The sequence below is a fragment of the Engystomops pustulosus genome, chromosome 3 (assembly GCF_040894005.1).
Source record: "Engystomops pustulosus chromosome 3, aEngPut4.maternal, whole genome shotgun sequence".
Lineage (NCBI taxonomy): Eukaryota > Metazoa > Chordata > Amphibia > Anura > Leptodactylidae > Engystomops > Engystomops pustulosus.
The window spans coordinates 199620346-199638205 of NC_092413.1; the positions used below are offsets into that span (position 1 = coordinate 199620346).

At 41.2% G+C, this 17860-nt stretch overlaps 1 protein-coding gene across 3 annotated transcripts in view; it reads left to right on the forward strand.

Moving 5' to 3' along the window:
* Window positions 1–17860, forward strand: part of HPCAL1 (hippocalcin like 1) — a 97002-nt gene that overhangs the window by 49612 nt on the left and 29530 nt on the right. For 2 of the 3 annotated variants that reach the window (XM_072143574.1, XM_072143575.1), the window contains one exon: window positions 11857–11927. The exons of the other annotated variant lie outside the window; for it this stretch is intronic. The gene's annotated coding sequence lies outside the window, so the exon portion shown is untranslated. The remainder of the gene's footprint in view (window positions 1–11856; window positions 11928–17860) is intronic. 3 annotated transcript variants of the gene reach the window in all.

Here is a 17860-nt window from a genome sequence, read left to right on the forward strand (position 1 = left end):
ACTAATGGAGCAGACGGCCGCGCATGACCGTTCCGCTCCATTAATCTATATTGAGCTGGCGGAAATTGACGAGCTCCACACCTTTTTTTTCAACTGACCCCTCGTCTTCGTGAACTGTGGGGGTCTCAGCAATGAGTCCCACACTGATCAGCAAGTTACACCAAGTACACCTTGTCCCGTATATACACCCTAACTTTTGTTCATGGGAAAACCACTTTAAGGTGACTGCCTAACAAGGTAGCTTAAAGGCAATGTTTTCCTTATCCTACCCTGGAAGATGTATTTCATATTTCCTGGCGTATCCAATTATTTTCATTTTCCCTTTGTTTCTGAAATATGATGCAGTCTTTTGCATGTCCCTATATTATCACAGGGTTACTGAACCCCCACACACAGATTCACAAGATACTTATTGTTTTGGAAAAATTTTTTCTTCAGTCCCTTACCTATCTACTGCCATGATTTTATACATTTGTTGTAGGAAATCTCCTGCAGTCCGTACTTGCACAGACCACACAGTGTTTCTTTAAAGGAATTGGAAAGGGGAAGAAGAGGCTGATTATATGGTGTTGTTGTGTTGGGAGAGTTGCAATTGGCTGTAGACTTTCTGGGTTTTGGGTTGTATTTGATGATTATGATCAGTCTAATGTGTTGGCCATTGAGTTCTTAATATGGAAGTAATTGAGCTGATTAAGGAACCAGTCCAGATTGCGAATGTGTTATCTAAGCATGAAAATTTTTTCTAAAACTCTAAAACATTCTTTTATGGACATCAACAAGACTTGGAGAAATGTTCTATTATTATTCATCTAATAGTGTTATATCTGGGGAATGTACAAAAGGATTCTTGAATAGCAGATAAGTTTTGAGGGAAGAAAGGAGTCTTGTGAGGATCGGAGACTACTTAGGGGAAGGTAATTGGTAATAATAATTGGTCATCGGAAAGTATGGATTTGAGGAGCATAAAAGTGTTCAATGGGTGGTCATGGAGATGGTGCCATCGTCTAAACTGTAAAAACAAAGGGCACGCATTGGCGTTTTTCTTGACTCAAATGTGGATTTAAGGAATCTCTTTGAGCCTGGATGAAGGCCAGTAGTAGAGACTTGAATGTTTGACTCAAAGGCTAGTAAGAAATCAAAGGTTACCTTGAGTCATGAACTGGAGAGACCGCGGAAAGTGGCCTAGGAGAAACCCACCTTAAGAGAGTTCGTACCAGAAAGAAGTGGTTGATGCCAATGTCAAGGACAAAAGAAAGTTCTAGAAGGAGAAGCAATGGGTAATGGTATTGGCGTTACAAGAGAAGTTATACATTATAGAAAGTTACTCAACTTTTTGTGCTGGATCTTTGGACTTACCCTTCAAAGCATAAACACCCAGAGCAGGTCCTGAAATTGTTTATTCATTTATTGGAAAGGTTGTGCTTAATGTATGTAAAGTTCATATATTTCTTTTAAATTTCTTCTTTTCACATCTCGTAATTTTTTTTTTTACAATAACTTACCCTGTTTTTTTAAGTTATATTTTTGTAACATTCATCGTTAATCATCCCCTTACGAAAAGACAGAAGCTCCGACTTGTGTATTTGATAGGCAGAGAGATGTGCGATAGACTTCTGTGATGTATTTCTGTTTCATCTCCTAATTTAATAACATCTTTTATGTTCTTAAGCTGTGGATGTGCTATAGAAGTAATGGCTGTTGTAGATAATGTGTACATTTGCCACACAACAGGCGGTACTCTGTGTCTATTTTCCATAATCTTCCGTCTCTTCTCTTCTGCGCTCAATCACATTAATGCATGAAGTAGCTTTTCCATTGCTCCTCGTTGCCGTTTCATGATGCAAGTGTCACATTTTGAGCAGAAAATCACTGAGGGGTTGACACTTTCCTGTGTTTCTCCATGGGTGGGATGGTTAATCTTGACTGGCACTGAAATATTAGTCTTTCATTTCATTCAATTAGAAATGTCCTGTCCTAACTCCTTATCACACAAGGGAAGAAGTACAAACAGCTAATTAAAATCTTGGGAAACTGGTTTCATGAATAGGTAATGCTAGAAGATGTAATACATTAACTAAATATCAAAATTCATAATGTTTAAGGAGACATTGAAGAGAGAAAAAATAAATAAAAAATTACCTTTCTGTTCTACAGGATGAGAAATCAATGCAAATTGGACTGGTTATTAACTCAGTCTCAAAATTTGAGTTCTGTAGGCCATCATCCAAAATAATTTTTTGAAACCCCTTTACCCTTAGTTCTCTTTCCTCTCAGGTCTTAGCAGGATTCCCAACTTGTCCCTTCACCCATCATCAGAAATCTACCAATTAAGGAAAATCTGATGATAACCTACTAAGCCCTAATCTGTCTTTACCTAATCATACAATGATTTCTAAGATAAACTTTATCTAGCTCATATGCACATTTTTTCAGAGAGGCTACTGGGTCTTGGAGTAGCCTCTCCAGGCAGTGGGAGCAAAAGCTACTCCATGCCCCAGTAGTCTCTACGATCCCTCCTACCTGCTTGTTCCTGTTGTTCCAAGCTCCATTGGAGCTCTGCGCATTAGCTCCACCTTCAGTGCCAAGGGAGCACCTATTTATGCATGCATGGAGCTCCAATGAAGTGGGGAACAGCAGGAGCAGTGTGTCAAGCGTTCCGTGAATGCGCAGGTAGAAGGTATCACAGAGGCTACTGGGGCATGGAGTAGCCTTTGCTCCCACAGCATGGAGAGGCTACTCCACGCCCCAGTAGCCTCTCCAGAAAATATGCAAATTAGGTAAAGTTTAGCTTATCTTGGAAAGAACTATAGATTTAGGTAAAGATAGATTAGAGCTTAGTAGGTCAATGGGAACCTACAATCTGATCTACCTTTCGTAGGTAGATTTCTGATGGTAGGTTTCATTTAACGTCGCTGTTCTTTGCTCCTTGCATGTTACTTTGGCTGTCTGGTGTGGCCTCTAATTGCATCTTGCCTTTATGGCCTCTGTTCTCTGATTCTCCTAGTTATGTTATAATAGGCACCACAACTCACAGGAAAGTGCCTGAGAATTATAAGTACTATTCTCAACCTTCCCCGATCTTGGCCTGTCTTAAAGTATCCTTTGTTGTCACACCTGGGCCATTTGTCTTCAGTACCAGGACTTCTCCAAATGTATCAGCTTTGAGATCCCGGAACAGTAAAGGTCAAATGTCTCATTTTTGGTTAAAAGGTAATAACCTGGATATTTATTAGTAGTAGCTAAGACAGCAGCCAAGGCATAGATGATCCACAACCTGTTGTCTGTCACAGTCCCTGAACTCATAATAGGGTCCTCTGATTCCTCCAAATTCTGTCCCACATTGATCACAGCAGGGTTTACGTTACTTCTTCCAGTATTAACATTGAGATCCTTCAATTAAACAAGGTAACCACAAAAAGATCTCTCCTCACCTACTAGCCACCCACATGCCATCACCATAAAGTGGGCAGTGTTTTGCAAGTTGTTAATATAAATACTCAGATAAGGTCAGTCATTTTTGGGTTGAATTGTTATCCTCTAGAGACGTTTACAATCGATCACTTTCAATACAGAACTCTCGAATCTAATATTTGTTGTCAGAAGTAAGTGTAATGTTGTGTCAATATGTTATCTAAAAAACCTTACACAGTTTATCATCCATGTTAATTTCTAGCTCCAAACATTCCCTAAATTTGGATTATGGGGTCTGTGAATGGATTGAATATATTGGTCAAGTCCATTGTGTTACAAAGCAAGAGGTTTATCTCGAAAGCTATGTTATACATAGAAATCCTCATTGTCGTCGTCTCTCTCCTGAGGGTAAAAATGATTCCGACCTTCTCCGCGTTAATCTCCTTTGGACACGATTCTAATGTGAAATGTTGTGTTTGTTGCCACGTCTCAATTTATCTCCTGTAAATCCGGAAACCTGTTTACCGAGTCTAATTAAATCTGAACTTGTCTAAACATGAATTGTCACCTGCGCCGTCCGCGCCGCTCACAAACAATGGAAACCCATAACAAACCTTAAACAGGCCCAATTGTTTATGACATTCTGCCTTTTGATTTTCTGCCTGTGTTTTAGAAAGCCAAAATGAATTGCAAAGGATGATGGATTTAATGCATGTTGTAAATGTAGCCTGGGAGCTGTAAGGTCCAAAATGCCCCAAACTAATAGTCAAGATTAGGAGCCTTTAGTAAATCAATGCAAAAATTATCTTTTCATGGATATGCAAATTAATCATCTCCTTTAGGATACAGAGAGGCATGGAGGTTCTGTTTATTTATATTTCCGATCCGATACAACTTTATTGATTCCCTTTGGGGGGGGGGGGTAATTAATTTGTGCATAGTGTCCAGACATAGGCTAAATGTTACAAATATGTTACATATGATTATAAACATACACTTGTGAAAGACAGTAAAGTAAAGACCAAAAGTTTGGACACACCTTCTCATTCAAAGAGTTTTCTGTATTTTCATGACTATTAAAATTGTAGATTCACACAGAAGGCATCAAAACTATGAATTTCCACATGTGGAATTGCTTTGGTTACTGCTTTGCACACTCTTGGCTTCTCTTGATGAGATTTAGTCACCAGAAAAGGTTCTCACAACACAGGTGGGACCTGTCATGTAATAAGTGGAATTTCTTGCCTTATAAATGGGATTAGGACCATCGGTTGTGTTGTTCAGAAGTCAGGTGGATACACGGCTGATAGTCCTACTGAATAGACTGTTAGCTGATTATTTTTTTTTCTAGCCATATACAAATTCTAAGTAAAGGACAGCCATTTTGAGGGTGAATTGTTACCTTCTAGATTAGTTTACGATCTATCACTTTCAATACAAAACGCCCATCACCCGGCTTAGCAATGCTCCCTGCTCCTCTATAGCCACTCCCGAGTGATGGGCATTTCCATATATTTGAAAAGGACACGTGGAGGAGTGGTTTCCCAACGGTGGGGGGAAAATTGCTCCTCTATAGCCACCCCTAGGTGACAAGTCACAGAGCACATGGAATTGAAAGGTACTATATAACTTATCTTTTTTCTGTAAAACCTATTTTTTATACAAAGCTTTTTGGCAGTGTATGTACTATGCTCTGTGGGGACTGGGGGGAGTGGTAAAATGGGTCTGCTGGTCACAGGTTTCCTTTAAGTAATGTCAGTCCGAAAAATATGTGAAAGTGTCCCCAAGTGCGTTTGTAAAAATCATCAAGCACTACAAAGAAACTGGCCTTCATGAGGACCACCCCAGGAAAGGAAGACCAAGAGTCACCTGTGCTACGGAGGATAAGTAAATCCGAGTCACCAGCCTCAGAAATCGCAGGTTAAAAGCAGCTCAGATTAGAGACCAGGTCACTGCCGCACAGAGGTCTAGCAGCAGACACATCTCTACAACAACTGGTAAGAGGAGACTGTGTGCAGCAAGCTTCATGGTAGAAAAAAGGAATGGACATTGGATCAGTGGAAATCTGTTCTTTGGTCTGATGACACTGTTGGGGATATATTTAAAATTGAAGGCATACTGATCCAGCATGGTTACGACAGCATCTTGCAGCGGCTGCTATTCCACCCAGTTTGCGTTTAGTTGGATCATCATCTATTTTTTAACAGGACAGTAACCCCAAACACACCTCCAGGCTGTGTAAGGGCTATTTGCCTAAGAAGCAGAGTGATGGGGTTCTACGCCAGATGACCTGGCCTCCACAGTCACCAGACCTGAACCCAATCGAGATGGTTTGGGGTGAGCTGGATCGCAGAGTGAAGGCAAAAGGGCAAACAAGTGCTAAGAATCTCTGGGAACTCGTTCAAGACTGTTGAAAGACCAAGAGTGTGCAAAGCAGTAATCAAAGCAAAAAGAACCTAGAATATAAGACATATTTTCAGTTGTTTCACACTGTTTTGTTAAGTATATAATTCCACAGGTGTTAATTCATAGTTTTGATCCCTACAGTGTGAATCTAAAATTGTTATATTCATGAAAATACAGAAACCTCTTTGACTGAGAAGGTGTGTCCAAACTTTTGGTCTGTTCTGTGTGTGTGTGTGTATATGTATGTATGTATGTACAAGACTTGCTTAAAATTACTACAGTAGTTGCCTAATTACATGCATGCATGAGAACACTACAATACAATACATAATACATGTTTCCATAAACCACATTACAAACGACGGCTACATACGGATTGGGGGAGGGGTTTACAATAAAACACAGGTTACAGACCATGAACATAAACATGTTCATCAAGACAAAAATACCTAAATATCAGTGTCAAATCTGGGTTATTGATATAAATGGACACACAGACTGATCGGGTCAGTGGATCTTCAACACCACATTTTGGACAATTAAGGGTCAAGAGTGGCAAATAAGAGAAAGCCTACGTACGCTGCTCCAGCAATTTCGGTCCAGTGTCCAGCCGGAGGTTCCATAGGGTCACAGGAAACATTTCGCCCTATGAATGGCCTCCTCAGACATGGCGAGAAAGGGAAGTTGTTTTACACAATACATTAAAAACCCCTATATGTTCTTCTTATATAACTTGGGCAATAATATGAGCTAAAAGAATACATTTAACCGGGAACATTTACTTTCTAAAACCTCATATTGAGGTATGAGGTATGTAGCCCCCTGCTGCACCTCCATCACCCAACACCTTCTCTCATCCTCCATCCTTCAGCTACGTCACTCCTGGCTCCAGTGAGATGTGTAGCCAAAGCCCTAAGGGATTCTGCTAACACCCATTCCCCAAGCACTTCAGCCTAATTTGCATATTCAAAAGTTAATATTTGGAATGCAAGGAGCAGCTGGTAAATAATGGGACAACAAGCGAAAGCCAAGGCCCGAGATGTTCTAGCAGGGATGTTGTAGCTTTCCAAATTGCTATATTAAACTGATTTTTTTTTTTTTGGCAGGAAACAAATGAACGTATTGCATAAAACTGCTTTTTATTCTTATATTTTTATTTTTCATATTTTGTAAATGTGTAATTGCCTCACAATTAGAACAGACACATTGGGGGAGATTTATCATAAGTCTCTTAGAGCAGGACTGTTCTAGTTGCCTATGGCAACCAATCAGAGCTCAGCTTTTATTTCCCCACAGCTGTTTATAAAAATGAAGCTGAACTCTGATTGGTTTCCATGGCAACTAGAACAGTTTTAGCTCAGAAACTTGATGATAAATCTCCCTCATTGTATTTTTTGGTCTTAATTTATGAACAACCAGCATGACAGCCAGGGGTGTAACTTAAGGGGGTGCAGAGGTTGCAATCGCATCTGGGCCCAAGAGGTTTAGGGGGCCCTTATGGTGTCACTTTCCTATATGAGAAGACTATTACTATAAACCATACATTATAGTCGGGGCCCTGGCACAGACTTTGCACTGGGGCCCATCAGCTTCTAGTTACGCCACTGATGACAGGGTTTGACAATCCTTTGATAATCCCTTTTTTAGGAGCGTTGCAATAATTAAAGGTCCTCTTGCTAGGAACAGTAGCAATCTTTTATGAACTGCTGAGGAAGATAGTTGAAAATGTTCAATTCCCCTGCAGCGCCTCCAGAGATTAAATAAAGTATTGCAAAATTAACATGTGCGGAGTCCTCCAGAGATGTTCTTTTATGGTCGCTTTGGCTAGTAGACGAGGGTCCTGAATTTTGATGTCTGTATCTTATTGGACATGGACATTGATTTCCTAGTAGAATTCTAAATGAAAAGTAAAATTGTGATCTATAAATCTTTTGAATGTGCCTGATGTTTGTAACGCGTTGGGGGAACATATTAAACAGGCTGACAGGCCCTATAGATAACCTTTTATTTGTTGTCAGGCAACACGCTGTTAGCAATGACCCCCATGATATTACTTGGCCGGGCTGATGTCATAACAGATAACGCCACTGGCAAAGTCCTGATCCGTTATCGCTGGTGTTGATTCAGTTCTGAATTTAATTAACTAAAAGCCTCTATTTCAGTGGATGTTGAAGAAGAGTTGTTCCAGGAGACCCAACAAATACAAGTTGACTTAACGCATTAGATTTATGTTTGTCGAACCTTCCGAAACTGGAGAAAAGAGCCCCTCTAATGTTTATGAAGGTGCCTAGATATGTTTTTATTTCTTGATCTCTGAACGGTTTGTTCTTAGGGGAGATAACTCACGTACCAGGGGCTCGCTTTCTAAACCAAATTGCCACCAAAGCAGTTTATACGCTGCTTAGGTCTACAACCAGTCCCTGAGGGTGAAACACAGATATTGGTCATTATTTGATCTGAATTTTCTAACCACTTGCCAATGTGCAGCATGTATGTGTAAATGTGTAGTCAGAACTGCCACTAGGAAGTTTGGGGCCCCTGACTGGTAAATTTTATGGTCCCCACACTGAATGATAATCCGTTTCTGTGCGCACAGTGAGTTCTGTGCACCTGGTAAGGGAGGAGGGTTTTCTGTAAACTGGGGCCCCTTCTCCTCCTCGGGGCCCCCAGAACACAATGGGGGTCATTTACTAAGGGCCCGATTCGCGTTTTCCCGACCTGTTACCCGAATATTTCCGATTTGCGCTGATTTCCCCGGGATTTTGGCGCACGCAATCAGATTGTGGCGCATCGGCGCTGGCATGCACGCGACGGAAATTGGGGGGCGTGGCCGAACGAAAACCCGACAGATTTGGAAAAACCGCCACATTTAAAACAAAAAATGTGTCGCGTAGCTCGCACTTACCTTCATTCAGCCTGGCTCGGTGTATTCCAGAGCGTTCCAGGGAACTTCAGCGCAGCAGCGCCACCTGGTGGACGTCGGAGGAACTGCCTTAATAAATCCCGGCCGGACCCGAATCCAGCGCAGAGAATGCGCCGCTGGATCGCGAATGGACTGGGTAAGTAAATCTGCCCCAGTGACTCTAAACCCCCCTGATGGCAGCTAATGTGTGTAGTTCATGCTGTGCCAGTAAGTGGAGACCTAGCTGCTGTGACTCACTACTTCCCCCCCTCCCTCTCTATAAAGCTTCTATGTAATCTGACACTTCATTGAGCTTCTGAATGGTTACTAGCAAGATGGAATTCAGCAGAGATTTCTGCCTGAAAAGCAAATTCGAAGGGAAGGAGAGAGGATGGTAAGATTGAAAGTAAGTGGAGGAGACACTTTTCTCAGACCAGATATAATACAGAAGTTTCTGATCATTTGTATTATATGCAAAGGTTGTTGATAGGTAAATGACTGTTTAACGTTTCGGCAACTTTTTGGTGTTTAAATTTGATTTTAAAAATGCAAGCAGATGTCGACAACATGTCAGCTTTAAAAGAATTCCAAAGAAATTAGGCAGAAGTTGAGAACCAGACGCTTTAGGGAGAACCAGCAAATATGTGGATTCCTAAATATAGACCCAGACACAAATGATGCTGTAGGAATGAAGGCCGGACACGGGGGAATGGGAAGAAACGCTGCATTACTAGTAATCAATTCTCCTCTGAAAAGTGGCACTTCTGGGACGAGAGATCTATAATGTTGTTTTTTTCTTAATACAAAGCACATGACAGTACAGGAGTAATGTAGCGCTGCCGCACTCCGCTCTGTGTCTAGACTTAATGAATTTTCATTGATCACTTACTATACGACATAACCCTGCAGGACAGGAGGAAGAACACAGAGGCGTCTCGGTAGTCCCTAATGTAGGGATTACATTCTGTAATAGCAGGAGGGACGTAATGGAGGAAGATACAGAAATCAAACAAAATAGACTTCCAGAATATCTGCAAATATAATTGTGAGGAAGCCACATTTGGTGGTGATATGCGTGGGGCTCTTCCAGCCCTTCTCACACTATCCCTTCCATATGGTAAATATAGTGGTTGGCATAAACTTGGCTTCACAGACGCTCCCCTACTTAAGAACATCCAACTTACAGATGACACCTAGTTACACTGCGGTAACTATTATGACTGCAGTTATAATTGTAAAATATACAGTTCCGACTTCAACTTAAGAACAAACCTACAGAGCCTATCCTGTATGTAACCCAGGGACTGCCTGTATTTCTAACACTCATATGTTGTGTTGCGAATATTTGCTCACAGTTTGATCTGTTACACATCATTATGGTCATACTTTGGCATTGGATCGGCGACTCGTACACACTATTGGTTCTACCTGCGTTATTGTATTAAGTAATTGTCCCCTCCTTTTTTAGCTTCATAGCCAGTTTTTATCTTTTCCTTTTGATCACAGCACATATATTTTGTTTAAGTGTATGGGACAGGGCTGTGCAGGAGGGTTGTTTGGCGGGTTTTATTTCATGCCCAAATTCTCCTATGGGTTCTCTTGTCAGGATATTTTTTTTTAATTGTTTTTATCTCTGTTTTGTCTGGTGTATATATTTATGACTTTTTTGAGCATTTAATGAATTAATAAAGATTTTCTAGTTTTGCTAAATAGCACATGTTCCCTTTTTGTTTGCACAGTGACATTGCTGTGTGCATTATCCCTGAACTGTGACATCGCTGTGTGTATCATCTCTGTACTGTGACATCACTGTGTGTATCATCTCTGTACTGTGACATCACTATGTGTATTATACATGTACTGTGACATCACTGTGTGTATTATACATGTACTGTGACATCACTGTGTGTATTATCCCTGAACTGTGACATTGATGTGTGCATTATCCTTGTACTGTGACATCACTGTGTGTATTACCCTGTACTGTGACATCACTGTGTGTATTATCCCTGTACTGTGACATCATTGTGTGTATTATCTCCGTACTGTGACATCACTGTGTGTATTATCTCTGTACTGTGACATCACTGTGTGTATTATCCCTGAACTGTGACATTGATGTGTGCATTATCCTTGTACTGTGACATCACTGTGTGTATTATCCCTGTACTGTGACATCACTGTGTGTATTATCCCTGAACTGTGACATCGCTGTGTGTATCATCTCTGTACTGTGACATCACTGTGTGTATTATCCCTGTACTATGACATCACTGTGTATTATGCCTGTACTGTGACACCACTGTGTGTATTATCTCTGTACTGTGACATCACTGTGTGTATTATCCCTGTACTGTGACATCACTGTGTGTATTATCCCTGTACTGTGACATCACTGTGTGTATTATCCCTGTACTGTGACATCACTGTGTGTATTATCTCCGTACTGTGACATCACTGTGTGTATTATCTCTGTACTGTGACATAACTGTGTGTATTATCCCTGAACTGTGACATCGATGTGTGCATTATCCTTGTACTGTGACATCACTGTGTGTATTATCCCTGTACTGTGACATCACTGTGTGTATTATCCCTGAACTGTGACATCGCTGTGTGTATCATCTCTGTACTGTGACATCACTGTGTGTATTATCCCTGTACTGTGACATCACTGTGTATTATGCCTGTACTGTGACATCACTGTGTGTATTATCCCTGAACTGTGACATTGATGTGTGCATTATCCTTGTACTGTGACATCACTGTGTGTATTATCTCCGTACTGTGACATCACTGTGTGTATTATCCCTGTACTGTGACATCACTGTGTATTATGCCTGTACTGTGACATCACTGTGTGTATTATCCCTGAACTGTGACATTGATGTGTGCATTATCCTTGTACTGTGACATCACTGTGTGTATTATCTCCGTACTGTGACATCACTGTGTGTATTATCTCTGTACTGTGACATAACTGTGTATATTATCCCTGAACTGTGACATTGCTGAGTGCATTATCCCTGTACTGTGACATCACTGTGTGTATTATCTCCGTACTGTGACTATGCTTCATATGCTATTGGTTTTGTCTTGATCATTGTCTTGACAGTTGTCTCTTACTTCTTCTGCAGCATGAAAGTGACGTTCTCTTGGAGGACATCCATATAAACTTCCTGCAGCAGTCATTCCTACACCCATTCGGGTAAGTTGCACAATTGCATATAACTTTTATGTTCTTTTTAGAAGCTTAGAACTATGATAGAAGCTGCAGCTCTAGTAAAGGAGCAGGAGGCAGCAGACTTTGGCATCAACACTGCCGCATTGTTCAGTAATGAGTCCAAATCATAAGATGCCCTGCTGCTGACCTCCTACAAGTGGAAGCCCTGTACTCGTGACCCTGTGGTTTCCTATGGATATGTCTCTCTCATTGAGCAGAGCGATCAGCTGATCTTCCTGATCCTGATCCTACTTCTCCATCCCATGACTATTATGTGTTCTCAACATAGAACTTTGCATCCACTTACACATATGGCGACTAAAGGGATATTGCATCTTGCTGCATAAATAGGAGTCAACACCATTGTGTACGTGTATCTTTGTGTATATATGTGTGTTCCAGTGTTTATGGGTGTCACAGTGAATTATTTGTGTTACATGTAGGTCATTCATATAAATCATTATCCACCTTACACATAGACACATCAGGTCCATCAGAGAGAGGATAACCCTTCCAGAATTCATCATAGTAGGGGGGATGGACAGGAGGGGTCTTCTTAATACAGGACTATTTCTGTGCGACTGTGAGAGCTGACCGTCAACAATCATTTTAAAGGGCTTCTGTCTTGGACCTCTTCTAACCCAACACTTGTTAGTCCTTGTATAAATCAAGTTCCATTTTATGTAGTTGTACCTGCAAAGGAAATACATGGATATAGTGTCATCATTACTAGACAGGAATACAAACAAGTGCTTCTCAAATAAAAGTGAAACGCCTATACAGGCAGTCCCCAGGTTACATACAAGATATGGTCTGTAGGTTTGTTCTTAAGTTTGTATGTAAGTCGGAACTGTATATTTTTTATCATTGTAATCCCAGCCAGAACTTTTTTGGTCTCTGTGACAATTTAATTTTAAAAATGTTGGGTTGTCATAAGAATCAATATTAACACTAAATCTTCACTACAGACACCTGTGATAACTGTTATAGCTAATTATTGTAGCCTAGGACTAAAGTACAATAAATTACCAAAATCCAGAGGTCCGTTTGTAGCTATGTGTCGTATGTAAGTCGAGTGTTCTTAAGTAGGGGACCGCCTGTATTATATATAGAGTCATTACAAACAGAGTGTTTGTAAATGTTGGTAAAGATGGCTTACAGCCAAGAAAATCCCAAAAGTCACTGTGGGGGAGATTTATCATAAGTGTCTTAGAGCAGAACTTTTCTAGTTGCTCATGGCAACCAACCAGAGCTCAGCTTTCATTTTCCCACAGCTGTTTGTAAAATGAAAGCCGGGTTGGTTTCCATGAGCAACTAGAGCAGTTTTGCCTCAGACGATTCTGATGAAAATTGGAAACCTTTAAAGGTATTTTGGGATAATTATTATTAAGTTTTAAAAGGTCCCCCTAGGCGGCATCAGTATGTGACACAATAATCTGCTGACTTGACAGATGTCCAGAAGGCAGTCATTGACACTCTCTACAAGGAGGGTAAGCCACACAAAGTCATTACTGAAGAAGCTGGCTGCTCACAGTGCACATTTTGGGGCACATTTACTTACCCATCCTGTTGACGACGCTGCTCCGGAATGTCCGACGAGGATTCTGGTTTGCCACAATTCACTAAGATCGTGTGTCCAATTTCCTGCATGTGTCACTTCCCCCGCTGAGGTCCGCCGGAGTTCTCCTTCTTCTTCCCGGTGCATGTGAGTACTGATCTTGCGATACAATTTGGTTTTTAAGTTCCGCGGTTTGTCTGAATCAGTCGGGTTGTCCGACGTCCACACCCCCGATTTGTGTCGCATAAAAGCTGGCACCGAAGCGCCACAATCCGATCGCGTTCGCCAAAAACCCAGGGCAAATCTGAAAAACTTTGCAAAACCCGACGAAAAGGCGGTGTTCCGACCCTTAGTAAATGTCCCCCATTGTGTTCACCAGGTATTTATCATGGTTATCGACGACTTGCATGCTAAGTATTGACTGATCTCGCTATGTGCACTCTAATGGCATATGCATGGTTTACTTGAGGAGCCGGCCAAGGACACAGAAAGCTGGTGCCGATCTCACAGGTTCACTCTGCCTGCGTGAGTTACTTAATGATTGTGTTTTCCTCTGGTATACCTGACTTTGTTCATGTACCAAAATTAATGGCTTTAGATAGAAAGTGTCTGTCAATATAATATATGTAAAAAAAAACATAAAAATCCCTTTAACCCCATGTTGCAATTAAAATAATGCAATAAAAAGCAAAAGTCCGCAATCTAAAAGGACAGTTATGATGTTATATAGAATTGTTCCCTAAATCCTTTCCTCATCCAATCCCTTCCCCTTCCTTGGTTGAATTTCATGGACGTGTGTCTTTTTTCAACCGTATGAACTATGTAACATCTGTTCCACTCTCTTGCCTTCTTAACAGATGTAAATGACCAAACGCTGTAAGAAGATTTAGTAAGTCTCCCGAATTCAGGAATTCAGTATAACAAGAAAAATTTGGAGGTCGATGAAATCTATCGACTTATCTCATATCTTATTAAGAAGACAAAAGCACTAACCATCCACATAGTGCAATATGTATGGTCCATAAATATAGGAACAACTCTAGGTACTTTAAGGGAAGAGTTGTAATGCTATAACCCTACAATCGGGTCTTACCTAACATTTTTGGGTTGATGGTAGAAACCAATACTTCCCTCTCTTCCTTTTAGAGAGATTCCAAATAGCTACATAGTATTGCATTTGAGCAGGGGTTATACTACGGAGGGGCTTGAGGGTCAGATCACTGGGAGTCCTACAAATTTAATGAATAGGGTTTACAGTTGCCCTATGTGAACATTGAGGTGGTCTTCCTTCTCACCCATCCTTCCATTCAATATGGAATTTCCAGATCAGTGATCACTGGCTGTATGGCCAAGCTTCCACTGCTCTAATCACATGGTGGGATCAGTAGGGTGGGCACCCAATGATAGGACACTAATTTGCTACCCACTGGATAGGAGATAAGTGTCATTAGTGGGAAGACCCCTTTACCATGTAATATCCTATATACCGTGTTTCCCCGAAAGTAAGGCAGTGTCATACATTCTTTTCACCCCCAAAAGTCCCACTATGTCTTACTTTCAAGGTATGTCTTATATTGGAAAAAGTTAAGGAAACTTTACATGGTGCATTTTGTGAATTGCTTACTTGGTACCGTAATGGAGATTGGATCAAAGCCTCCACATCCCTCCGCTCATTCCGCTCCAGATCCGTCCGCATCCCACTCTAACCGTCCGAATCCCGCTCTAACCGTCCGCATATTGCAGCAAAAGGTACTATGGCTTATATTTTTCCAATGTACATTTTACTATTTCTTACTTTTGTGGTACCTCTTACATTAGCCGACCCCCCCCTAAAACCCTCACTACGTCTTACTATCAGGGGTGTCTTACAATTGGGGAAACAGGGTAGTATCCCTTATGACTGTTCTGTATGTGCAGCTTATAGAATCCAGCAGTATTGGACTGGACCACCAGAGTACTAGATCCTCAGGTGGGCCCTGATCTTAACCCAATAATGGAGAAAACAACCCAATTTGGGGAATATTAGGGTCTATTTCCTTGAGACTGCTGAAAGATGGTCCCAAAGAACTGCAATCTGATGCTGGACTCATAGATCCAGACACTGTGACTGTGATAATCTTCTTATATGTTTCGTCCATTACCTTCTTCCTTCTGAAATCAACTTTTCGAATTATGCTAACGAAGCCAGAAGGGCTCTGGTGGGTGTTTCAAGAGCTCCTCAGTGCTGTAGATTCACAGGCTGTTACAACGAGTGGAACATATCTCACCCAACCCCCTGCTCTCTTCCTCCTCCCTATGCCTGTGTATTCTAACAGCAGCAGGAAATGCAGGGGGTTCGGAGACCCCCCATTTGCTCATTGTAACTGCGTGTGAAGATACAGCACAGATATAGCGTAATTCTTAAAGTTGATATTAGAAGGACGGAGGCCATGGATAACGAATATAAGAAGATTACCACAGTCACGGTGCCTGGATCTATGAGTAAGTGTCCCTGGTTTATCATGCTTCATTTTGATGGTAGATTTTCTTTAAGTTCTTCTGTGTCTTGTATGTATATATTTTGAGAAGAGTTGAGCAGAGGGTGACAGGACTGTTTATCTTGCAGTGACAGGGCAGGAAGTATATTTTCAGCTTTGCCTTGTGTCCGCTTCATCCTCCTTCCTGCCTACAAGCACTTGGCATGTCCTGATCCCGGCTGTATGTTAGTATATGAAATAATATCCATCACTTGTTCTGGGTTTTTTTTTTTGTTTGTTTTGTAACTTAATATTATATTATATAAAATATATTTTACAATTGTAGAACTTATATTTTTTTTATTTGCCTAGAGATCACACTTTAAGTATATATTTTATTGTTTTCCCCTGTTGGCACAAAAGGTCGTTGTACATGTCAAATGATTTTTTATTTCTTCTTATGCAGTAAACATAATCTGCTTGCAATTTTGATCATACAGACTGCTGCCTGTATAAGACAGCAACTCTGAGAATCTGTTTTATTATAGTTTTCTCCTTAAAATGCATTTATGTTCTAAGACTGAAGATTCGGCACCAGGGGGGTAACTACAGGGGTAGCAGGTAGCAGCCAAAGCAGCTGCAATGGGGCCCACAGTTTCAGAGGGTCTCAGCATCAACAGTATTGGGAGTGTAAATGCTGGATGTGTGTGTGGTGTAGATATGCTGTATATGTGTGTATAGGGTATATGTATGTTTATACTGTAATTGTGTATATGCTGTGTGAGTATACAAATATGTATATTTTTTAAGTGGCCTCCATTCAGAAGTCTGCTAGGGGGCCCCTGTCTCTCCTAGTTACTTCACTGGTAGGCACCACAACATTCCTCCTTTTCTAATACTAAAGTCGTTTTGTGTTTTTTTTTTTTTTTTTTTGGTTATTCAATTTGGACGCAACTTGGTAATCCCTACACTTTTTCAGCGCTTCTAGGTTCCCAACACTTTTTTTTGGCACGATTTGTGCCTCACAATCAGATGAGCTAAAAGTTGGTCTACCAAGTTCTATTTCACCTTCATGAATGTGGAGTCAGCTCAGACCATTTTCAGTCCTGTGCCAATTCTTTAAGCCCTCGTGTGATGAAATATAAGGAATATACCTGCACAAGGGAGGGTCACATGCCAGGTTTTGTCTTGTTCATCAGTGCATCAATTTCCTTCACTTCCCCCTAAAAAATTATACAATCTCTGGAAGGTCACACTTAAAGGAAACCTACCACTTGAAGTGGCAGGTATAAGGGGGAACTACCGAGCACCAGCTCAGGGTGAGCTGGTGCCGGAGCTTAGTTTTGTTAGTGTTTTAAACCGCAGTATCGCGGTTTAAAACACTTTTTAAACTGTATGGCCGAAGCTGCTTCGGCGCAGGGGGGTACGCGCTCGGCGACTGCGCGCATGGTGCGCCTAGCGCGTACCCCCCCTGCGACAAAGCAGCTTCGGCCATACAGTTTAAAAAGTGTTTTAAACCGCGATACTGCGGTTTAAAACACTAACAAAACTAAGCTCCGGCACCAGCTCACCCTGAGCTGGTGCTCGGTAGTTCCCCCTTATACCTGCCACTTCAAGTGGTAGGTTTCCTTTAAAAGACTGACTTGGGTCTCTGACTCTGTAGGGGGTACCTCCATACCCTTGAAGACTCCAGGCTGTCCATAGATTTCCCTCCACTTTTTGGCAAAGGATAATAAAACCCATGTGCTTGTATAACCAATATGTCAGTTATGGACAATTATGGAGTTTTGATAAATCCCAACCCAAGGACAAATGCATATTTGGAATCGGGACAGCCAGAATTTCGCGTACCTGTGTCTTAATTTTGTTTGGCTTCCTTGGACACAGAGAGATAACTAACTCTT